The 15534-nt window shown below is 44.6% G+C and overlaps 1 protein-coding gene across 1 annotated transcript in view; it reads right to left on the bottom strand.

The window, feature by feature from the left end:
- Positions 1 to 15534, bottom strand: part of LOC132825764 (hemicentin-1-like) — a 436368-nt gene that overhangs the window by 382128 nt on the left and 38706 nt on the right. The gene's annotated exons all lie outside the window — the stretch shown is intronic.

Here is a 15534-nt window from a genome sequence, read left to right as displayed (position 1 = left end):
TGATACTGCTACAAAACTTTAATACAAGGATATCACACTAGAGGAATTTAATATGCTCTCCCACTCATAAAAATCAAGTTTCTTTTGATGAGCACTAGCAGATATTCTTTTTCTGAGGCAAGTCCAGTGAAACCAGGATGACTTCCCTCCACTTCACAGTGTTGGTCCTGAGACAACTAAATAGTCCAATGCTAGATCCATACGCTCTGCCACAGGTGTGTTTGAAGAGGCAGGTAGTTGGGATGCCTAGGTTTTGGCATACTCCTTCGCTGTTTGACCTTGCCTTTTGTCTGGGCCTGCTGGAAGTGTTCAAGATGGTTGACATTTTTGCAGATGCTTCTTCGTAGCTTGGGTTGTCTCGGCCATCATGTGACAGTAGGGATATCACATTTTTTGGGACAGGCTTAGAGAATGTCCTTTAACTACTTTTTCTGCCCTCCTAGAAAATGCTTGACATTACAGAGTTCTGAGGAGAGAGTTGGTTTTGAAAGTCTTGTTGAAAATGCGTTGCTGGTTAAAGCACAGCAGGTCAGGCAGCATCCAAGGAATAGGAAATTCGACGTTTCGGGCATAAGCCCTTCACCAGGAATTCCTTATGCCCGAAACATCGAATTTCCTATTCCTTGGATGCTGCCTGACCTGCTGTGCTTTAACCAGCAACGCATTTTCAACTGTGATCTCCAGCATCTGCAGACCTCATTTTTTACCCTTTTTTATTTGAAAGTCTTGTGTCTGGGATACCAATAGAGCAGCCTGCCCAGTCCAGTTGATCAAAAGTAATCAGTGACTTCACGCTGGGATGTTGACCTGAGAGAGGAACTGACAATGGAGCACATATCCTGTCATCAGAATCGCAGAGGCATTTTGTTCTTCAGATAGCTAAAGGCTATGCCAGAGACAATGTTGAATTGCATCCTCAATGTCTGCCCTCGCTGAAAGGAGGTATAGCTCAACATGAACTCAAGCACCTTATGATCTCTCTAAATCACATCACCCATTCTTCATTAACATCCCCAAGTCTCACAGAAACAATACTGAACCAGTATCCTATTCTCCCCACTCCTACAGCTTTCATTATGCAATCTCTCTATTTACTAGGTACTTGTGGCCAAATTTGAAAATGCTCAGTGTAACATACTTCTGCCAATTTGGATATGCTAACGCATTTCACATTCATTGCAGCCAACATAAGAAGGATGCTTTCTTCATGCGGATCAGATTTAAACATGAATCAATGACCAACATATAACTGCATCAGCCCTGGTCCCCTACTCCTAATCTCATACTAAAATGTTCATTGAAAAGTAGCCAAGATTTCTCAAATCTCTGATGCCATCCCTATCTTATCAAAGCAATTTTATCTTCATCATCGGTGTATATTTCATTTAGTTTTAAGTGAAAAATTTTAGGTAGTGAATCATAGTATTGTAATGCTGCACTTAATAATGCCAGGTTTGATATTGGTGCTGCTTTAAGGTATCCTTGCACTGTTCCACACAACAGCTTCCTATATAATCAAGGGCAAAAGAAGGAGACAAAATAAATATAATAACATCACTAGAGAGAAAATGCTAGGGAAACTAACAGGGCTAAAGATGGCTAGGTCCTATGGACCTGAAGGGATATACCCTAGGATATTAAAAGAAGGAGCTGCAGATACAGTGGCTCCACTGGTCGTAATCTTCCAAGAACCCTTAGATTCTGGAAAGTCTAAGACGATTCAAAAACCACCAATGTAACAGTGTTTTTATACAGGTCAGGATACATAAAACAAACAGATAATTATCAGGCAGTTAACATCTGTAATTATGAAAATGTTGCAATCTATTACAATGGATGTCACAGCAGAGCATTTAGAAATAGATAGCATATGAGGAATGGATAGAGGTTTGGCCAACTAACAGAAGACAGAAGACAGCTGGGATAAGGGAGATATTTTCAGGATTGCAATTAATAATCAGTGCCATGTCACAGGGACCAGTGTTGAGTCCACAACTTGGAGGAGGAAGGCAAATGTGCCATAGCCAAGTTTACAGATGACAAAAAAAAGGTGGGAACGTAAGCAGTGAGGATGATTTGAAGAGTCTGCAGAAGGATATAAACAGGTTATGCAAGTGGGCAAAGTACATGACAGGTGGAATATAGTGTGGGGAAATGTAAGGTTGCGCACTTTAGCAGAAGAATAGAGGAGTTGAATATTAAATAAAGACTCAAGAAAGCTAAAGCACAGAGAGATTTGGGAGTCTTCATATATCAATCACAAAAAGCTAGGAAACAAATTCAGAACATACTAGGGTAGACAAATGGATGTTGGCATTTATTTGAAAGGCTGAAAATGTGTTGCTGGTTAAAGCACAGCAGGTAGTGCTTCCAAGCAGCAGCATCCAAGGAATGGAAGACCTTGCTAAAAATATAAAAGGCACTAGTCACACCACACCTGGAATGCTGTGAACAGTCTGTTCTCTTCTCTAAGAAAAGATATAATGGCATTGGAGCAGTCCAGAGAACATTCACTAGGGCTGATACTGGATATGAAGCGACTGTCTTATGAGGAGAGGTTCAGTAGTTTGAGTGTGTCATTATTAGAGTTTAGAAGAATGAAAGGTGACAAAACTGAAATCTATAAGATTTTTTGGGGGGCTTTACAAGGTAGATGCAGAAATGTCCTTTCCCCTGTGGGAGAGTCCAGGATCAAAAGGCATAATTTCAGAATAAGGAGCAACCAATTTAAAACAGAGTGGAAGCAAAATTTCCTGCAAGCACAGACAAATATACAAAACCTGCTCAACTCAACTGTTTCTAATTATTCAGGAACAATGGATCAGAGTGAAACACAGAGTAAGTTGTAATTTACCTGGCTTTGGAAGCTTACGCATGCGCAGTTGATAGGGAGTCCTGGTGTCAGCAGATACTGCCTTCTGTAATAGGTATCGAAGCTCCAGAGGAGATCGGAAACATGGACACGGCCTCATCACTCAGTTAAGCAGTGCTGCTTCCCAAAACGTCTGTGGCACACTGCACTTTGTTGCAGTACACGGGTTGAAAACCACCGCCACAGAAGGCAGTACAGGCTGAGTTAGGCAGATTTTTAATCAGCAAAGAAATCATGGATTTTGGAGAAAAGGCAGGAAAGTGGAGTTAAGAATTATCAAATTACTGGTGATCTCATGGAATGGTGAAGCAGGCTCTATGGGCTGAATGCCTACCCTTTTATTCATTCACATGATCCAGGGGTTACTGACTAAGCCCGCATTTATTGCCCATCCCTATTTGCTAGAGGGCAGTTAAAAGTCAACCACATTGTTGGAGGGCTGGATTCACATGTAGTAAGGAAGGCAGTTTCCTTCCCTAAAGGACATCAGTTCTACTCGATGAGGTTGTTTGTCAATGATATATGTCATCATTAGACCCTTAACTCCATATTTTCTTTAATGAATTCAAATTCCACTATCTATGATGATGTGATTCAAACCTGGGTTCTTGGAACATTTCCTGAAGAAGGGCTCATGCCCGAAACATCGATTCTCCTGCTCCTTGGATGCTGCCTGACCTGTTGTGTATTTCAGCAACACATTTTCAGCTCTGATCTCCAGCATCTGCAGTCCTCACTTTCGCCTTCTTGGAACATCACCTGCCTTCTGGATAGTACCACTAGGTCATCACCTCCTACAATGTATACTCTTCTTTGACAGATGCTCTCCAGACTGGTGTTATGTACTTGGTAAACAGAAACACTGCACCCTTGTGATCCATGTGAATGTTGGTGTAGGTTTTGAAATTTCCATTGGAGACTTGTCTCTTAAGTAGTAACTCCTGCACCTTGCCTACTTGGGCATTCACCACATGTCTGGGTCTCAGACATTAAGCAGCATCAATGATGGGACAGAGAACATCACAATCTTATTCATACAGGTTGACGGGGGTTGCTGGGATGATGTTTCAGACCAGGGACTCTGACTTGGGTCCACTTCACTGATTTGCTGGCACTGATCTTTCACAAGTAGATATTTGCTAATTCAGGACACAGCAAGTATTGAATCACGCAACTTATGCTCCATATGGCTTCATTCCACAGTGAGTTTTGCCTCAAATGTAAAACACAACCTATAAGACAATTTTCACATCTACATTTTCCCACACCCGCCCTGGTAATGACTGATTGAAGTTGCCAATTCTGTTAACAGTGTGTGCTGAATTTTTGACAATTTTTGCAAAATGCAGCGTTGTGATTGACCTGTTTCATTGCCTAAGAGTCTTCTTTAATGCCACTGTGTTATAGATTCAGCATTCGCCATGATTCTTAATGCCAGCTTCTGCACCTTTATCTGTCCATTCAGTGCTCTAAGCCATTGACACGTTCTGATAATTAAGTGCATTTGAATTGGAAGCATTACTGTGGACCATTGAGTATCTTTTATGTCACTCCTAATGTAGCACAATATCAGAGGAGATTGCACAAACCACTCAAAAGATGGCTGACTGTCCACACACACACACGAAACTAAGCAATACATGCTTTTAAACATGGATCAAACAATAAAAAAATTCACTAGCGAGTAAGCTGAGTACAGCACTTCACATATTTATAATCATAATGTGATCTCCCATGAGATAGAGTTTCTGTTACTTGTGAGAGGACAATGTTGGGACCTGAAAAATATCATGTGACTTCACGTGATTTCTGTTTGAAACTAAAGTTTCTCATTACCCCATGGGAATAACTGTGATAAGTGCTGATCTACATTGATTAAAAGGTGATGAGCAAATAGACGTATTTCAGTCAAGGAGAGGGAAAAAGACTTGCAATTATATAACAACTTTCACAACTACCTGAAATCATAAAGAACTTTATGACCAATTAAGTATATTTGAATTGTAGTAATTGTTTGGAATGTGAAATTAGACAATTTGCAGGCGGCAAGCTCTCACAAACAGCAATGAGATGATGACCAAATCATCTTGGTTGACTCTTGATTGCCCAAGTCAAAGGACCAGCAAGTCAAATTCAAGGTCAATTAGGGTTGCACAACACATATTGGCCACACCAGTGATGATCACATCCCCTGAGAGAACTTATATAAAAAAACAAAAGTCTGGTACCAGGTACAACATGAACATGTTCTCCTGGGAATGACAGGACAACAGGTGTTCCAGTCATATAGGACTCAAAACAATAACTATTTTTCTCTCCACAGATGTTGCCAAACCTGATAAATTTCTCAAGAACGTTCTGCTTTCATTTTAGGACAGCAAATGTGTGTATTGTGAAAGGTTAAGTCACAAGTAAATAAAGAAACAGGAAGACAGAGTTGAGTGCATTGGACACTAAGGAATGGTTAGGCATTCGAAAGGTGCCACTGTTCTTCTGAAAGAATGAAAACACCAACTACATAGGCCCCCCACCACCCCATCCCCACTGGAAGTAGCAGCTAAAGAAAATGGAACAAGCAGCTTGAATATACATTCTGCCTTCAATTTCATCTATCTCAGTCCATGCTTCCAGTCTCATGTTCTCAGAATATTTGCGGAATCATTTAGCTAGGTGATAGGACCAGGCATAGAAAACATCAAACATGTCTTTTTATACCACGTAATGAACAGATCGAATCACTGATCCAAGAATGGAATGCATCAACTAGAATGAAACTATATTTTGTCTTGACATCTGAAGGATAATTAAACAAGTGTTCACCCAGCCGTTGTTCTATTAAAACAGCTATAAAGTCATAAAGTCTCACAGCACAGGTAAAAGCACAGTCTTTTGTCTTTAACTATGTTGGCAAATTGAGCGGCAACAACATTAAATATAACTTCATCAAGATGGTGTTCTGGCCAGTCACTTATAGCCAATGGGACAATTCTATGCAACAATGCATTGTTAGAAGTACACCAGCAGCTTTGTAATTTTTAAAAATTGATTTCTGTTCTTGTTTAAAATATTTTTGTGCCAATTTCTTCCTCCATTTTCTCTCCTGAAGCTATTTTATCATTCCATGACTTTGTGTGGTCACCCTCCAATAGTTCTTTCGAATCACATTCGTCATTTCTAAGAGGTAAAAACAATGACTGCAGATGCTGGAAACCAGATTCTGGATTAGTGGTGCTGGAAGAGCACAGCAGTTCAGGCAGCATCCAAGGTGCAGCGAAATCGACGTTTCGAGCAAAAGCCCTTCATCAGGAATAAAGGCAGTGAGCCTGAAGCGTGGAGAGATAAGCTAGAGGAGGGTGGGGGTGGGGAGAAAGTAGCATAGAGTACAATGGGTGAGTGGGGGAGGGAATGAAGGTGATAGGTCAGGGAGGAGAGGTTGGAGTGGATAGGTGGAAAAGGAGATAGGCAGGTAGGACAAGTCCGGACAAGTCATGGGGACAGTGCTGAGCTGGAAGTTTGGAACTAGGGTGCGGTGGGGGAAGGGGAAATGAGGAAACTGTTGAAGTCCACATTGATGCCCTGGTGTTGAAGTGTTCTGAGGCGAAAGATGAGGCGTTCTTCCTCCAGGCATCTAGTGGTCAGGGAGCGGCAGTGAAGGAGGCCCAGGACCTCCATGCCCTCGGCAGAGTGGGAGGGGGAGTTGAAATGTTGGGCCACGGGGTGGTGTGGTTGATTGGTGCAGATGTCCCGGAGATGTTCCCTAATGTGCTCTGCTAGGAGGCGCCCACTCTCCCCAATGTAGCGGAGACAGCATCGAGAGCAACGGATACAATAAATGATATTAGTGGATGTGCAGGTAAAACTTTGATGAATGTGGAAGGCTCCTTTTGGGCCTTGGATAGAGGTGAGGGAGGAGGTGTGGGCACAGGTTTTACAGTTCCTGCGGTGGTGCGGGATGTGGACGAGATGCATTGGAGGGCATCTTTAACCACGTGGGAAGGGAAATTGCAGTTTCACATCCCGCACCTCCATCCTCAGACCCCACCCCTCCAACCGGAACAAGGACAGAACGCCCCTGGTGCTCATCTTCCACCCTACAAACCTTCACATAAACCAAATCATCCACCGACATTTCCGCCACCTCCAAAAAGACCCCACCACCAGGGATATATTTCCCTCCCCACCCCTTTCCGCCTTCCGCACAGACCGTTCCCTCTGTGACTACCTGGTCAGGTCCACGCCCCTCTACAACCCACCCTCCCATCCTGGCACTTTCCCCTGCCACCACAGGAACTGTAAAACCTGCGCCCACATCTCCTCCCTCACCTCTATCCAAGGCCCTAAAGGAGCCTTCCACATCCATCAAAGTATTACCTGCACATCCACTAATATCATCTATTGTATCCGTTGCTCCCGGTGCGGTCTCCTCTACATTGGGGAGAATGGGCGCCTCCTAGCAGAGCGCTTTAGGGAACATCTCCGGGACACCTGCACCAATCAACCACCCCGCCCCGGCCCAACATTTCAACTCCCCCTCCCACTCTGCTGAGGACATGGAGGTCCTGGGCCTCCTTCACCGCCGCTCCCTCACCACCAGACGCCTGAAGGAAGAATGCCTCATCTTCTGCCTCGGAACACTTCAACACAGGGCATCAATGTGGACTTCAACAGTTTCCTCATTTCCCCTTCCCCTACCTCACCCTAGTTCCAAACTTCCAGCTCAGCCCTGTCCCCATGACTTGTCCGGACTTGTCCTACCTGCCTAACCCCTTTTCCACCTATCCACTCCACCCTCTCCTCCCTGACCAATCACCTTCATCCCCTCCCCCACTCACCCATTGTACTCTATGCTACTTTCTCCCCACCCCCACCCTCCTCTAGCTTATCTCTCCACGCTTCAGGCTCACTGCCTTTATTCCTGATGAAGGGCTTTTGCGCGAAACGTCGATTTTGCTGCTCCTTAGTCATTTGTAAGCCCAGACATAGACACTTAAGCTGTGGGAGACAGTGGAGTCAAACATATTCTGTCCCGGCCCACAAATGTGCAAAGTGCCACCAAAATATATCAGATAACATCCAACAGCAGATACAATTGCTTGTTTTCTATTTTCCCACTGTCCCCAACCATGTTAAACCACTCAACTCCTGCCAACGTTACTAAGCTCACGAGTCATTGAACTTTGAACTTGCTGCCGTTGAAGAGTTTATGCTTGAAATGTCGATTCTCCTGCTCCTCAGATGTTTCCTGACCAGTTGTGCTTTTCCAGCGCCACACTCTTTGACACTGGTCTCCAGCATCTGCAGTCCTCTCTTTCTCCCTGCTCTATATTACTGTTAATCGAATAAGCTCATCAAGCCACGAGATGAACTTTCTTCTTCTATACATCAAATAATAATTTTATTTCTTACTCTACCTTTCAGGCCTTCTGCAGACCTCATTCCCCAGATGAAATGTGGAATGATATAGAAATCTTTGCACAGGCTTCATCAAGCCATAATTTCTTCCCTCTCCTGCATTTCTGTGATGACACGATCTCCTCCCACCTTCAACTTGACCCTTGTTGGAAGCCTATCAGTTATATCTATTTAATTATATGGTTGTCCGTTATAAACACCCTCTCTATTACACTCCATGCTCATTTTAAGCTTTGCCACTCTGAGTTCCACGTAACACATTATGAGGTTCTTACTTAATAAGACTATTCATGACAAGTTTCCTGCACCTTGGATTCTGAAAATGATACTGTTATATCTATTGTAACACTCTCTCTCCCATAAATACAACATTCAATTGCTCGTGTTCCCTCTCCTGATCACTATGCAAAGACTAACACCTGCACAACTGCGAACAGCCAATATTGAACATTATTTAGAGAAAGAAGACAATATAAAAAAAAAAGCTTGGTTATTACAGTATATAATATAACCTTTCCTATTGGAAAGATTGCTTGGGAATGTGATGTGAGAGCAGGCTAAAACTCAGTGACGAAGTTTTCCATAATGGAACAGTCATGAACGCAGAAGCCACCTAGTCTTACATAAGAATGGTCACTTGGATAATGGAACTGGAGGGAGACTGCAAAGTCACAACACAACACAATTCAATTTCTTCAGAAAAGAGAGGGTGGGAGGGAACACAGTGGTCGAAATCACAAACCAACTCTCAGCTAACTGATCTTAGGCAGTAGTTTAGGGAGAGCATATTAAATCTAGCGGATAACAATCTACATTCTTGCTTGAAACTGTGGTTACCACAGAGTGGCTAAACAGGAAAATTATCACCACAGACACTCCCTACACCAATAAGCTTCAAATCTCAGTCACGGACTAAGAACCAATAAATGGACACTAGGTGTTTCCATACAAGGAAGGAAAGCAAAAAAGAAATCTGATCAAATGGAAAGAGAGTAGAGGAATATGAAAGAAAAATATATCAAAAATATTCTGTCTCACGTCAGTCTGATCCAAAACCCTTGAGGGTACATGAGAAAATTATGATATGAAACTCTGCTGTGCACAGTAATTCACATAACCTCAACCAAGACAGCTGACAGTCAAAATTTCTTATTTATGTCCTGACATTTTTTTTTGCTGCGACCTGTTCCGTCAAATTAGCAAATGTTTCTTCGAAAACAGGAGTTTTCCTTCCTTCCACTAAGGGCTGACTGCACATTTTTAAAATTCTTTCATGTGGACATCACTAGCAATGTCAGCCCACATTGCTCATCCCTAATTGCCCTCAAACTGAGTGGTCTGCTGGCCTATTTCAGTAGGCAGTTAACAGTGGATCTGCCATCACAAAGGCCAAATCAGGTCAGGATGGCAAATAAGCTAGAGGAGGGTGGGGTGGGGAGAGAGTTGCATAGAGTACAATGGGTGAATGGGGGAGGAGATGAAGGTGATAGGTCAGGGAGGAGAGGGTGGAGTGGATAGGTGGAAAAGAAGATAGGCAGGTCGGACAAGTCCGGACAAGTCATGGGGACAGTGCTGAGCTGGAAGTTTGAAACTAGGATGAGGTGGGGGAAGGGGAAATGAGGAAGCTCTTGAAGTCCACATTGATGCCCTGGGGTTGAAGTGTTCCGAGGCGGAAGATGAGGCGTTCTTCCTCCAGGCGTCTGGTGGTCAGAGAGCGGCGGTGAAGGAGGCCCAGGTCCTCAGCAGAGTGGGAGTGAGAGTTGAAATGTTGGGCCATGGGGCGATGTGGTTGATTGGTGCGGGTATCTTGGAGATGTTCCCTAAAGCGCTCTGCTAGGAGGCGCCCAGTCTCCACAATGTAGAGGAGACTGCAACGGGAGCAACGGATACAATAAATGATATTAGTGGATGTGCAGGTAAAACTTTGATGGATGTGGAAGGCTCCTTTAGGGCCTTGGATAGAGGTGAGGGAGGAGGTGTGGGCGCAGGTTTTACAGTTCCTGTGGTGGCAGGGGAAAGTGCCAGGATGGGAGGGTGGGTCGTAGGGAGGCATGGACCTGACCAGGTAGTCACGGAGGGAACGGTCTTTGCAGAAAGCGGAAAGGGGTGGGGAGGGAAATATATCCCTGGTGGTGGGGTCTTTTTGGAGGTGGCGGAAATGTCGGCGGATGATTTGGTTTATGCGAAGGTTGGTAGGGTGGAAGGTGAGCACCGGGGCGTTCTGTCCTTGTTACGGTTGGAGGGATGTGGTCTGAGGACGGAGGTGCGGGATGTGGACAAGATACGTTGGAGGGCATCTTTAACCACGTGGGAAGGGAAATTGTGGTCTCTAAAGAAGGAGGCCATCTGGTGTGTTCTGTGGCGAAACTGGTCCTCCTGGGAGCAGATACGGCGGAGGTGGAGGAATTGGGAATACGGGATGGCATTTTTGCAAGAGGTAGGGTGGGAAGAGGTGTAATCCAAGTAGCTGTGGGAGTCAGTGGGTTTGTAAAGAATGTCTGTGTCAAGTCAGTCATCATTAATGGAGATGGAGAGGTCCAGGAAGGGAAGGGAGGTGTCAGAGATGGTCCAGGTAAATTTGAGGTCGGGGTGGAATGTGTTGGTGAAGTTGATGAATTGCTCAACCTCCTCGCGTGAGCACAAGGTGGCGCCAATGCAGTCATCAATGTAGCGGAGGTAGAGGTGGGGAGTGGTGCCGATGTAATTAAGGAAGATCAACTGTTCTACGTAGCCAACAAAGAGACAGGCATAGCTGGGGCCCAAACGAGAGCCCATGGCTACCCCTTTGGTCTGGAGGAAGTGGGAGGATTCAAAGGAGAAATTGTTAAGGGTGAGGACCAGTTCGGCCAAACTCTCACCCTTAACAAACCCACTGACTCCCACAGCTACCTGGATTACACCTCTTCCCACCCTATCTCTTGCAAAAATGCCATCCCGTATTCCCAATTCCTCCACCTCCGCCGTATCTGCTCCCAGGAGGACCAGTTTCGCCACAGAACACACCAGATGGCCTCCTTCTTTTGAGACCGCAATTTCCCTTCCCACGTGGTTAAAGATGCCCTCCAATGCATCTTGTCCACATCCCGCACCTCCGTCCTCAGACCACATCCCTCCAACCGTAACAAGGACAGAACACCCCTGGTGCTCACCTTCCACCCTACCAACCTTCGCATAAACCAAATCATCCGCCGACATTTCCGCCACCTCCAAAAAGACCCCACCACCAGGGATATATTTCCCTCCCCACCCCTTTCCGCCTTCCGCAAAGACCGTTCCCTCCGTGACTACCTGGTCAGGTCCACGACCCCCTACGACCCACCCTCCCATCCTGGCACTTTCCCCTGCCACCACAGGAACTGTAAAACCTGCGCTCACACCTCCTCCCTCACCTCTATCCATGGCCCTAAAGGAGCCTTCCACATCCATCAAAGTTTTACCTGCACATCCACTCATATCATTTATTGTATCCGTTGCTCCCGATGCGGTCTCCTCTACATTGGGGAGACTGGGCGCCTCCTAGCAGGGCGCTTTAGGGAACATCTCCGAGATACCCGCACCAATCAACCACACCGCCCCGTGGCCAAACATTTCAACTCCCCCTCCCACTCTGCTGAGGACATGGAGGTCCTGGGCCTTCTTCACCGCCGCTCCCTCACCACTAGACGCCTGGAGGAAGAACGCCTCATCTTACACCTCAGAACACTTCAACCCCAGGGCATCAATGTGGACTTCAACAGCTTCCTCATTTCCCCTTCCTCCACCTCATCCTAGTTTCAAACTTCCAGTTCAGCATTCTCCCCATGATTTGTCCGGACTTGACCGACCTGCCTATCTTCTTTTCCACCTATCCACTCCACCCTCTCCTCCCTGACCTATCACCTTCATCTCCTCCCCCACTCACCCATTGTATTCTATGCTACTGTCTCCTTACCCCACCCTCCTCCAGCTTATCTCTCCATGCTTCCAGCTCACTGCCTTTATTCCTGATGAAGGGCTTTTGCCCGAAATGTCAATTTCGCTGCTCGTTGGATGCTGCCTGAACTGCTGTGCTCTTCCAGCACCACTGATCCAGAATCTGGTTTCCAGCATCTGCAGTCATTGGTTTTACCAGGATGGCAAATGTCCTTCCCTGTCATTAATGAACCAGATAAGTGTATATAGCTATCAAAGGTACATGTCATGGTCCCCATTACTGCAAATCTTAATTTATTAATCAAGAACAAACCACATGGCGGAGCATGGTCAAGGAGCTGAACTGCTTACTCCTGCTCTTAGTTCTTATAGATTCATAGATTCGTACCGCATTGAAAAGATCCTTTGGCCCATCAAGTCTGCAACGAAATAACTACCACTAAAAATGTGTTTATCCCAATTTCGTGCACTTGTAACATATCTTCGAATGTTATGATATTTTAGGTATTCATCCAAATATCTTTTAAAGGTTATAAGGTTTCCAGTCTCTACTACATTCCCAGGCAGTCCATTCCAGATTCCAACCACTTGCTGAGTGAAAACGTTTTTTTCCCCAAATCCCCCCTGAATCTCCTCCTCGTACCGTAAAACTATGCTCCCTTGTGAATGACCCCTCAGCCAAGGGGAACTGCTGCTCTCTATTCACCATGTCCAATCCCCTCATAATCTTATACATGTCGCCTCTCAGTTTCTCTGTTCTAAAGAAAAGAATCTTAGCCTATCTAGTCTCTACTTATAGTTCACTTTGGGCAGCATCTTGGTGAACTTCCTCTGTACCCCCTCTAGTGCTGTCACATCCTTGCTGTAGTGAAGTGACCAGAAATGCAAACTCTATCAAACCTTTGCCGGGCTTCTTTCCCCAGAACCAGATCCTGCATTGTGCTGTCCCGAGTTGTGCCTTCTAATTATTGATACAAAAAAACTCCCCTGATACCTTTCAAAAAATCTGTCCCCTCTAAACTATGAATACCCCAATTTATGTTGGAAAAGTTGAAATCCCCTAGCAAAATTACCCGATTGTTACTCTTGCGTACCTCTGTGAACCGTCTACATATTTGCTCCTCTATTTCCCGCTGACTCTATAATATGCTCTCAGTCAAGTAGTTGTCTCCTTAACACTCCCAAGTTCTATTCAGAAAGCCTTATTTGAGGATCCTTTCAAGATATCATCTCTCCTTATTACAGATGGTGACTCCTTAATGTGCTACACACCACCCTTTTTACACCCTCCTGTGTCTCACCTAAAGGTTCTATAATCGGGAATGTTGAGTTGCCAGTCCAGACCCTCCCTCAACTATTTTTCTGTGATGGCAACAATATCATACTTGCATGTGTCAATCCGTGCTATTAACTCATCGGTCTTACCTATTACATTCCAAGCATTAAAGACCATCCAGCCTTGACTTACTCTCTTGATAACTTATGCTCTAAAGAGCTGTTAAATATCTATTCAATTTAAGAATACTTTGAAATTATGCTGAAAACGACAAGCCAATGAAGATTTTTGTGTTGTATTCAGCAGGTCGGACATAAAGATACTGAATTTCAAAGAGATCAGACTTCATACTACAGGTGAAAAAGGGTGTTGATTAGGTGTCAAATTATCTAATACCTCCTTCTCTTCCTGTGCTTCTCTTTAAAATACCCACGACTGCATGTTGTAGCACTTCTTCAAAGTAGAACTAGACCATAAGTCTGAGCATGCTGTTTGACCATGAGGTAATCACTACTGTCTTCTGATCTCATTAGAGCCTCATGCATCTCCTTATCAATTTGCAACTTCTGAAAATGAATAGGAAGAGGATCATTGGCTGATTTCCTTTTTATACACAGTGACAATGAAATCAGTTTTTCCATCTTTCAAGTAGGCCCAGCTGACTAGCTCATTAGGACATCTGCAAAATTCAGTACCATGCCACAAAGCTTTCGTAATAACTGAGCATTCTCAAGGAGCTTCAGATATTTGAAATAGATGCATTATTGAAATAAGCTGCCACACTCCAGTGTAGTAGAAAGTGACGGATGCAGATGCTGGAGATCAGAGTTGAGAGTATGGCAAATTCCTGATGACGGCTGTATGCCTGAAACGTCGATTCACCTACTCCTCAGGTGCTGCCTGACCTGCTATGCTTTTCCAGCACCACACTCTCAACACTCTGCAGTGTTTTTGGCCATGAGTGGGGAGTGAGCAGGGAAGAAGTGTGCAGTGGGGAAGAAACAGAGTGGCAGCAGAGAGGCAGTACATGTTAGAATGTTAGAAATAACCATGCAAAAGGATTCAGTCTGTGTTTAATTAGATTACTTACAGTGTGGAAACAGGCCCTTCGGCCCAATAAGTCCACACCAACCCATTCCCCTACATTTACGCCTTTTACCTAACACTACAGGCAATTTAGCATGGCCAATTCACCTGACCTGCACATCTTTGGACTGTGGGAGGAAACTGGAGCACTCAGAGGAAACCTACGCAGAGAATGTGCAAACTCCACACAGACAGTCGCCTGAGTCGGGAATTGAACCTGGATCTCGGGCGCTGTGAGGCAGCAGTGCTAACCACTGTGCCACTGTGCCGCCCACTATTGGGGATATGTCTTTCATTCCTATTTCAAATTCAGAACATTAGTTCAGTGAGTCTATGCATACTGCAAGAAGATGGGACGTTTGGGAGAGAAAGAGATGGTTGGGAGACAACAGAATGTGAGAAGTTACTGGAGAGATCCTGCTGCAAGAACAGGAGGTCAGCAAGATTACTGACCCTTTCAAAGTCTGGAATTTATAGCTTGCAGCAGCCAAAAGACAGTGAGCTGTAATGCTCGTAATTTCACAAAGATCTCTTCACTCGAGGGTGGGAGTTAGACACAGGAATTTCAGGGATCGGACTGGGGAGGAAGGGGGATGAGGTTGTGGCAGAGAAAGCTGGTGAATGAGGAGAGGTAGTAACTTTTTTGAAAAGATAAACTGGAAAATAGAAATTTGGACACTGCAGTGGTGCAGAGAACTAGTTACTTTGTTTTTACAACTCAAGTGAAAATAACTTCTGTGCAGTATTCCCGTATTGATTATACAATGTTGTGTAACTAATGGGGAAGCCGGATTTCGTGTAATGACACCAAGAGTCTGTGTTAAAACCTTCCTACAAACTGCTTTTATAGTTAAGTTGCAGATTGCCTTAGAATCAAGAGAAGGCTGCAAGCCAAGACAGGTCACTCACTCTCTCTCTCTTATTTTCTCTATGAGTGGAAATGGAACAACACTCATTGATTCTTAAAAAGAGGACT

This window comes from Hemiscyllium ocellatum, chromosome 21, assembly GCF_020745735.1.
Source record: "Hemiscyllium ocellatum isolate sHemOce1 chromosome 21, sHemOce1.pat.X.cur, whole genome shotgun sequence".
In the NCBI taxonomy this organism is placed as follows: domain Eukaryota; kingdom Metazoa; phylum Chordata; class Chondrichthyes; order Orectolobiformes; family Hemiscylliidae; genus Hemiscyllium; species Hemiscyllium ocellatum.
The sequence above is the reverse complement of the archived record's forward strand: the minus strand, read 5'-3'. Positions and strand labels throughout refer to the sequence as shown.